We start from the raw sequence: 9,910 nt of genomic DNA, 5'->3' as shown, positions 1-9,910 counted from the left end.
ATTGGGGGTAAAGGGTTATATAGGCATATCCCCCTTTACTCTAATATATTTTATCATCCAGTATTCTATATACCATATTTTCATAATCAATTCACCTGTTATCGGACACCTAGGTTGATTCCTTATCTTAGCTATTGTACTGGGCTGGAGCTATAGCACAGCGGGTAGGGCATTTGCCTTGCATGTGACTGATCAGGCCGACCCGAGTTTGATTCCTCTGCCCCTCTCAGAGAGCCCGGCAAGCTACTGAGAGTATCTCACTCGCATGGCAAAGCCTGGCAAGCTACCCGTATCATATTTGATATGCCAAACACAGTAACAACAAGTCTCACAATGTTACTAGGCCAGCTCTAGCAAATCTATGAACAATGGGAGGACAGTGACAGTGACAGTGAGAGGTATTGTACTGAGTGCAGCAATGAATAATGGTGTGCATATGTCTTTCTGAATGAGTGTTTTTATGTTATGGGGATAGATATCCAAAAGTGGAATTTCTGGGTCATATGACACTTCAATTCTAAGTTTACGGAGACCTTTCCACACTGTTTTCTACAGGGGTTTTATTCCCACCACCTGTGGATGAGGGTTCCTTTACCATCACATCCCCGCCAACACAGATTGTTCCTACTATTTTTGATACTATCTCACTGGGGTGAGATAGTATATCGTGTCTTGATTTGGATTTCTCCAATAATAAGTGATGATGAACATTTCTTCATGTGTCTTCTGGCCATCCTCTTTTCATCTTCTAAGAGGTGTCTATTCATTTCCTGTCCACGTTTATTTTAGGATTGTTGAATTTCTTTGTTGATCTTTATGAATACTTTATATATCCTCGGTATCATGTTTCCAGATCTTGACTATTGTGAATAGTGCCACAATAAACATGTAAGCACAAGTATCTTTTAGAATTAGTGCTTTGGGGCCTTTGGGGTAGGTGCCAAGAATTGGAATTGCTGGATTACATAGACGCTTAATTCTTTTTTTTTTTTTTGCATTTTGGGCCTCACCCAGAGATGCTCAGGGGTTACTCCTGGCTCTGCACTCAGGAATTACTCCTGGCAGTGCTGAGGGGACCATATGGGATGCTGGGAATTGAACCAGGGTCACCCGTGTGCAAGGCTAAAGCCCTACCCGCTGTGCTATCACTCCAGCCCCCAGGATGCTTAATTCTTAGGTTTCTTGAAAAGTATATTTTCCAAAGATGCTGAACCAGTTGATGTTACCACCAGTTTTCCAAAGAGACTGAACTAATTGATGTTACCATCAGTGAGGGTTTCTTTTTCCCACATCCACACTAACACTGATTATTTCTGTTCATTTTTATGTGTGCCACTCTGGTGTGAGGTGATATTTCAATTTTTTAATTGTAAAAGGATTTTTATTGACCTCAAGGAGGGATTTTTCCATGACTTGGGAAAAGTGCTAGTGTGCTAGGTAAATGGTATTTTCTTTTTATTATATTATTTATTTATTTATATTTAGTTTCCAAGTGCTTGAATTCCCCCCCCCCCCCATTTCTCTTTGCCATTAATTTCCATTTACAAAGCACTGTGATCTGAGAGGATAGTTGATGTGATGTTTATTTTCTTGGTTTTTATGGAAACATGTTTTGTGACTCAGCATGTGGTCTATATTGGAGATAAATTCCATGTGTACTGAGAATATGGATGCAATGTTTTGGATATTAAAGACCCTACATAATGTCTGTTAGGACGATTTTTTCAAAACTGTTTCTTTATGGACAGTGTTTCATGGTTGAGTTTTTGTCAAGTTGATCTATCAAGCAGCAATAAGGAAACAGCAAAGTCTTCTGCTATTCTTTTTCAGTTAATATCTTCCTTCATGTCTATTAGTAGTAGCTTTAAAAATATTGGTAGTCTATTTTTAAAAAATTTTTATTAGTGAAACACCATGAGGTACAGTTGTAGACTTACAAATTTTTGTGCTTCGGTTTCAGTTATACAATGATCGAGTACCCATCCCTCCACCAGGGCCCATTCCCCAACACCAATGATCCCAGTGTCTCTCCCCCCCCCAGCCCCCCCCCATCCCACCCTGACTGTGGCAGGGCATTCCCTTTTGTTCTCTCTCTCCTTTTGGGTGCTGTGGTTTGCAAAAGAGGCATTGAGTGGCAATCATGTTCGGTCTATAGTCTACATTCAACATGCATCTCCCATCCTGGGAGGATCCTCCCAAAACCCTTTATTTGGTGCTCCCTTCTCTTTCTGAGCTGCCTTTTCCCCTAGCATGTGTGGCTGGCCTCCAAGCCATGGAGTAAACCTGATGGTCTATTTTTGATGAATATATGTTTAGGGGGGAGAGTTCTTCTTGATGCATTGATCCCTTAATCTTTAAGAAATGATAATCCTTAAAATATTTATTTGCATTTACACAACAGATAAAGATTTTTATATCCAGGATATATTAAGTACTCACAAAGATCAACAAAAAGAAATTTCAAAAACCCTATTAACAAATCGGTAGAAGAAATAAATAGACACTTCTCAGAGGAAGACAAGCAAATGGCCAGCAGGCACATGAAAAAATGTTCAGCATCACTTATCATCAGAGAAATCCAAGATAATGAGATACCATCTCACACCAGTTAGAATGGCACATAGAAAAATAGTAGGAACGATCTGTGTTGGTGGGGATATGGTGAAAAAGGAAAATTTATCCACTGTTGGTGAGAATGTTGTCTGACACAACCCCTGTGGAAAAGAATATGGAGAGTTCTCTGTAAACTTAGAATTGAACTGCCATAAGACCCACTTTTGATCATCTCCAGGGCATAAACACTCTCAAAAGGACACATGCACACCATTATTTATTGTTGCACTCAGTACAATAGCTAAGACATGGAATCAATCTAGGTGTCCAATGATAGATGAGTGGATTAGGAAAATGTGGTATGTATATACAATGTAATACTACACAGCTTCAAGGAATGATGAAATAATGCAATTTGCTGCAACATGGTTAGAACTGGAAGATGTCATGTTGTGCAAAGTAAACGAAAAAAAAGATAAACCACAGGATGTAGAATATAGAATATCTGTAGAATATTGGGCTGGAGTGATAGCACAGTGGTAGGGCATTTGCCTTATAAATCAACCAACACGGCCGACCGGAGTTCGATTCCTCCGCCCCTTTTGGAGAGCCCGTCAAGCTACCGAGAGTATCTCGCCCACACGGCAGAGCCTGGCAAGCTACCCGTGATGTATTCGATATGCCAAACACAGTAACAACAAGTCTCACGATGGAGATGTTTCTGGGCCTGCTCAAGCAAATCAATGAACAACGGGAGGGCTGTGACTGTGACTGTGACTGTAGAATATAGAATGGTCGATGAGGAAATGTAGTAAAATGGGGAATGCTTAGATCATCCTTGACCCCAGTGTTTAGAGAGGAGACATATGGAGAAGGAAATAAATCAAGAGGTGGGAGAGGGGGGAAAGCAAATGAGAAGTTAACAGGCATTAGGGCTTCAGTTATACAGGTGATATGATTGAGGAGTACAGCCAAATATTCAAACTACCGATTCAACAGAACTGAAAATTTGAGATCTAAGTGACAACTACTGGCACTTTGTAATATACCCATCAACTTGACAAGTGTGTGTGTGTGTGTGTGTGTGTGTGTGTGTGTGTGTGTGGCAGGGTGGAATGAGGGTTGAGATGAGGAGGGAATCTGGAAACACTAGTGGAGGGAAGTTGACACAGATGGAGGGATTGGTGTTTACCTAAAACTCAACTATCAGTAACTTTGTAAATGATGGTTCTTTTACTTAAAAAAAGGTGGTGGTGGGGGAGAGAAATGACCATCCCTGTTTCTTTTTAAACTTGAAGCCTATGTTGTCTGACATAAATTTGACCAACTCAGCCTTTCAACGGAATTGTTTGCCTGTAAATGTTTGCACTGACTATTCAGATGGGTCTCTTGCAGGCAGTAGAAACTTGGGTTTAGTTTTCTGAGTAAATCCTGCTACTGTGTGTCTCTTGATTGGGTGAGTTCAGGTCACTGATAGTAAGTGAGATTGAGATGAAGAAATTTATTGCCGTCATTCTGTAGAAGTTATGCATATCTGTGAAGCTTGTTTTATTTTACAAAGAAGTGCTTTGATATTTCCTGCAAAACTGGTTTCAAGGCTATGAAGGCCCTAAGCTGTTGATTGTTTATCAAGCTTTGTATCATGCCTTTAAATCTGAATAATCTAGCTGTATTCTTGGTGAGGTGTTCATTTCGTTTTTTAAAAAAATTTGTATTCTACCATTCTCTTCTGGCCTATGGAGTCTCATTTGATATATCTACTGTGAATCTTTTGGGAGTCCTTTTGTATGTATATTTCTTCTTTGATCTTGCTGCTTTCAATATTCTCTCTTTGGCTTTTGTCATTCTGATTACTGTGTGTCTTGAAGATATTATCTTTAGGTCTATTTTTGGTGGGACCCTTTGTAACTTTTGGATATTAGGTGCATGCACTTCTCAACTCTGTGAAATTCTTATCTGTGAGCTCACAGAAGTCCATTTCTTGGACATGGGAAGGTTCACAAGCATAAAAAGCTTAAAGAAGCCCTGTTCTAGGGGCTGGAGCTATAGTACAGTGGATAGGGCATTTGCCTTGTACGTGGATGACCCCGGTTAGATCCCCGGTATCCCATATGGTTCCCTGAGTGCAGAGCCAGGAGTAACCCTTGAACATTGCTGGTTGTAACCCAAAAAGCAAAAAAAAAGGGAGATTCCCTGTTCTAAGGGCAAAAAGTAATACAGGGCACAGCCAGCTTTAAGGTGGTGGCTGTAAAACTTGAGTTTGAGTCAGAATCACCAAGAGAGTTTATTCAAATTCAAACTGCAGAGCTCCACCCTCAGAGATCTGTTTCAATAGGAATTAGCATTCTAACAAGTTCCCAGTTGGTGCTGATGCTGCTGATCCAAGAATCACTTTGAAGATTTGTTCTACAACTGAGGATTTTATACTTTCTGAGAACTGGGAGCTTTTAAAATTCCTAATGTTTTCTAATGTTTTTCTAATATTTCTAATTACATGGTTGAGAGCCAGATCACAGCATGGCAATGACATTAAAATAATCTCTGATGGTTGGACCCAGGCTTCAGGATGTTTAAGTCTGTTTAGGTGATTAGAGAATGCTGCCAGCTTTGAGAAACACTGTGCTATGGTTACAGCTTGAATTAGGCCATTGGAAGTCAAGTAAAAGTGGGGTTTTGTTCTTAGTTTCAATTCAGGGGAAATTCTTTAGGATGTTGTTCAGTTGTCTTTGTGGGAATCCCTAGATACCAACCTTGAAACAGGCCTCCTTGTGTTTTCTTTTTCCTATCACCTGGATGCCACTCTTCCTAGAACTGATTGTGTCTCACTCTTGCTTCCCTGGTCTTCTGTGTGTTTTCTTCCACCTCTCCCACTATCACTTCCTGTTAGGAATAAGTGCTACTTGCATCAGTCTTTTTGTTTCCCTAACTAAAATTCATTAGACTGGGAATCTGTTTGACTGCTATGTTATCTTTTTGTGTTAGGCCATGTCAAGGTCTTTTGGCTGGCCTATGAATTTTCAGTCATTGGGTTGTAGATCCATACTGAGTTCTATTAGCAGGGTTCAGTGAAGGGCTGAATAACATGATGTCTCACGTAGTTTCCTAGGCAGCAGGGCCAATGGGCAAGGTTCTATGAAGGGCCTGGGAACCTGATAACCAGTGATGGATATTTTGAGTTACAGTTTTCATTTTCAAGTGGTGCCTGCAATATTGGTTATTTGTAGTCTTATTATAATATCAATTATAGTACTGGGAATTAAAATATCCTAGAACTCCCAAGATCCCTTGCTACCCTGCACTAGAGAGTTTGTCTGTGACACATATAGGACCAGGGCTTTTGCTCCAGGGCTAGGTTTGTTCCATATTGATTGAGTGATGTGTTAACAAAACTGAGTATTAAGTAATTTGAATATTATTTCTGTAGTTTGCATGAAAATAGAATCCAAACCCTATATTATAAGGCATATGTACAATATTTTTGATTTGTGCTTGCATTTGAGTAGTTGTAAATTACATATTCTATAGTTTGGTTGAGTTCCTTTAAAGTAATTTCAACATGTCTTTCTATAAGTTTTCCATTTTATTTTAAAATTCACAATTTATTTCTGTAAAAAAGGAAAAAGTCTTGCCTTTCAAGATGCATTTTTAAAGTGATAATCTTTCCTTAGGTTCACTATTGCCAGAAAAAAATTGATTTTGGTTACAAATCAGAATGATTTTATTGCCTATAGGTTAGTATTACAGTTCAGTGAAACTGACCTAAGGAAAAAAGTCCCAGTCTTTACACAGAAGAAATGACTTTATCGCAGAAACAAAATTTATTAGGATCTCCTACAGGGTTATAATGGAAAACAACCCCAAAGCAAACATTGTTGAATGTTTTCTTTCTCAGTAGGGATTTGGCGTGATGTATCATGTCTGGCCATAATGCTATGCAATGGCAGATTCAAGGATTGAATAAACAACAGGATCCCAAGATGAACATATGCTCATAGAACATGTGAGGTCTCGAAATAAACTAGCATCCATCAATGGATAGTAAAATGTGTAGAATGTGAAGTATTGCCTTGAACAGTCACAGGGCCAAATTATATTTGGCATATTCTTCCAGCAGTTTAAAGTGTATTTGCTGAGAGGAACTGCATTATGTAGTTCACATTTAAAGAATATGGACTTTAAAAAATGCAAGGGGAGCCAGGGGCATTATTCAAGAATTGTCTCTTTGCTAACCCCTTCAATGTATAAAGTAATAAAAATGTCCCACTCAGACTTATTAAAATGTGAAACATGACTCTAAAGCAACATGAATACTTGTGACTACTTGTTGTCTGTGACTTGTGGAATGAGGGTCATTACTTCAGAGTCATAAACAGTGGTTATTTCTCTTTGGGGAAGTGAAGTAGTCTAGTGAATAGACATTAGACTAGATAGATATCAGGAAACTTCGATTCAACCACCCACACACTCCCCCTGGCTTTAGATATGAGAGACAAAGTATGGGGGAAAGAGCACTTGTTTGAGAAATCAGACTCATCCCAAGTTTAACTTCTCCATTTATTAGCTTGGTAAACAATGCTTCGTCTAATGTTACTTAGCACTCACTTGACTATTTTAATGTATGGCATAGGGTTTTATACTCAGAAATAACTTGCAACTAATAAATATCAGTGTAGGTAGAGCAGTTATTCAGATGGGTTTTGTTATAACTTGGACAGTGTCTACTATGATTGGTGAATGTTCATGCTGCGTCATACCTAATAAGACTTAAATGGAGAATGATTTGGAACATGATCACTTGATCACTTGACTTCCTGTTAATCATCGATTTGCTCAAGTGGGTGCCAGTAACATCTCCACCTGTCGCGTGCTAGTGTAGCCCAATGACATCTGCACGTTCTAGGAACACGAAGAGCCTCAAACCGATTGTTCAGGGTCTTGACGAAGAAGTCTGACCATCTCGTAGGTGGTTGGCCATGCAGTCTTTTGATGTCCCGTGGAATCCAGTCGGTAACAGCTCTAGTCCAGCGGTTGTCTCTAAAGCTCATTACGTGTCCAGCCCATCTTATTTTCTACACCTTGGCAAAGGAGACAGCGTCCCTGATTCTTGACCGTCAATGGAGGTTGGAACTCCGGATTCTTTCTCTCATTTGAGTGAAACATGATACTCCAAGCATAGCTCTTTCAATTCCTCTTTGGGAGACCTGAATAGAGTGCTCACCCTCTTTTCATAGGGCCTAGGTGTCTGCTGCGTATGTTAATGCAGGAAGAACAGTGGAATTGAACAGATGTGCCTAGAGGTGGAGGTTCTTTGTCCTCTTATCTATTTCTTTGACACTCTTGAAGGCGTTCCAAGGTGTTCTATGTACCTTGGACTCCAGGCTCTCATTGGAACATGAAATAAGACAATATATGTGAAGTTCAGAAAGAAGTTTCTACTCAAGAAATACTAGCTTTGACGCCCGACCGAGGTCACCAGCTGCCCCCCACGAGCGGCTCTCCAGCACGGCCATGGCCCCAGAGGCACAAGGACTTAGCACAGAGAACCACCCGCTTGGAGCAGAAAAGCAAATAGACTATGTGTTAAACCGCGCCACCAAGCCTGCCCAGAGGGGAAAGGGTGTTGTCCCGCTCGCCCGCTCCTCTCTGGAAAGAAAGATGGCGGCCGCACGGGAGCCTTGTGGACAGCAGGTTTGAGCCGGGGGTGGGCGGCGGCAGGGGCCTCATGGGAAGGGGGGCGTTCTGGGCCGTCCTTCACGCCCGACTGAGGTCACCAGCTGCCCCCCACGAGCGGCTCTCCGGCATGGCCACGGCCCCGGAGGCACAAGGACTTAGCACAGAGAGCCAGACGCTTGGAGCAGAAAAGCAAATGGACTATGTGTTGAACCGCGCCACCAAGCCTGCCCGGAAGGGAAAGGGTGTTGTCCCGCTCGCCCGCTCCTCTCTGGAAAGAAAGATGACGGCCGCACGGGAGCCTTGTGGACAGCAGGTTTGAGCCGGGGGTGGGCGGCGGCAGGGGCCTCATGGGAAGGGGGGCGTTCTGGGCCGTCCTTCACGCCCGACTGAGGTCACCAGCTGCCCCCCACGAGCAGCTCTCCGGCATGGCCACGGCCCCGGAGGCACAAGGACTTAGCACAGAGAGCCAGACGCTTGGAGCAGAAAAGCAAATGGACTATGTGTTAAACTGCGCCACCAAGCCTGCCCGGAAGGGAAAGGGTGTTGTCCCGCTCGCCCGCTCCTCTCTGGAAAGAAAGATGGCGGCCGCACGGGAGCCTTGTGAACAGCAGGTTTGAGCCGGGGGTGGGCGGCGGCAGGGGCCTCATGGGAAGGGGGGCGTTCTGGGCCGTCCTTCACGCCCGACCAAAGTCACCAGCTGCCCCCCACGAGCAGCTCTCCGGCATGGCCACGGCCCCGGAGGCACAAGGACTTAGCACAGAGAGCCAGCTGCTTGGAGCAGAAAAGCAAATGGACTATGTGTTAAACCGGCACGGCCACAACTCCAGAGCACAGAAACCAATCTCTTAACTATCTAACTTTTAATAGAAATACTTCCAGGGTTAATAAGTAAAACAGCAGAAATCCAAAAACGCGCGGCCGCTATTGCGGCCGCACGACGACATCATTTTATTCTTAAACCAAGCTGTAGAAAGCAAATCATTTCACAATGCTGTTTCAGCATATCTGATTGGGGGGGTCGTAAACCCTAAACAATAATTGTACATCATCTATCGAACACAATGTATCTAGTCAAAAGTAGATAGAGTATAAACTAGAACTCATCTGCCTCACAGGAATTGGGAGGGGTGGGAGGTGGGGTTCTATTGGGGTTCACGGTTAAAAATAAGTATTGGTAAAGGGAAATGTGTTTGATACTTACATGACTGAGACCTAAACCCGAAAGCTCTGTAACTTTTCCCACAGTGATTCAATAAAGAAATAAACTATAAAAAAAAAGAAATACTAGCTTTATTCTTTGTTTCTGCAATTAAACATTTTTTTCAACCTAAGATGGGATTTAAAAAAATCTGACATTTGATTTCACTGTGATGTTTAGAGGTTAAGGAAACCATTTATATATTTATTCAAGAACCATGTAACAAACAAATTACTACTCTATGCCAGACATTGGGAGATGAAGTGAGTAAACAAGATCAACAGTGCATAGTCCCTTCCCTTGTGGGTTCATAGTCAATTAGGATCAATGTATATGCTGTTGTCTACATTGTGTATGTAGTCACTGAATTCACTTCAAATGAATATAAAGGTTGTTATGAACCTATAAAATTCTTTTGCATAAATTTGATATTGAGTCTTCCTTTAATTAGGTACAACTTGGCTTCAGCAGCTGAGCTTAAGCTGA

Source organism: Sorex fumeus, unplaced genomic scaffold (genome assembly GCF_029834395.1).
Source record: "Sorex fumeus unplaced genomic scaffold, SorFum_2.1 ptg000171l, whole genome shotgun sequence".
NCBI lineage: Eukaryota > Metazoa > Chordata > Mammalia > Eulipotyphla > Soricidae > Sorex > Sorex fumeus.
The sequence above is the reverse complement of the archived record's forward strand: the minus strand, read 5'-3'. Positions refer to the sequence as shown.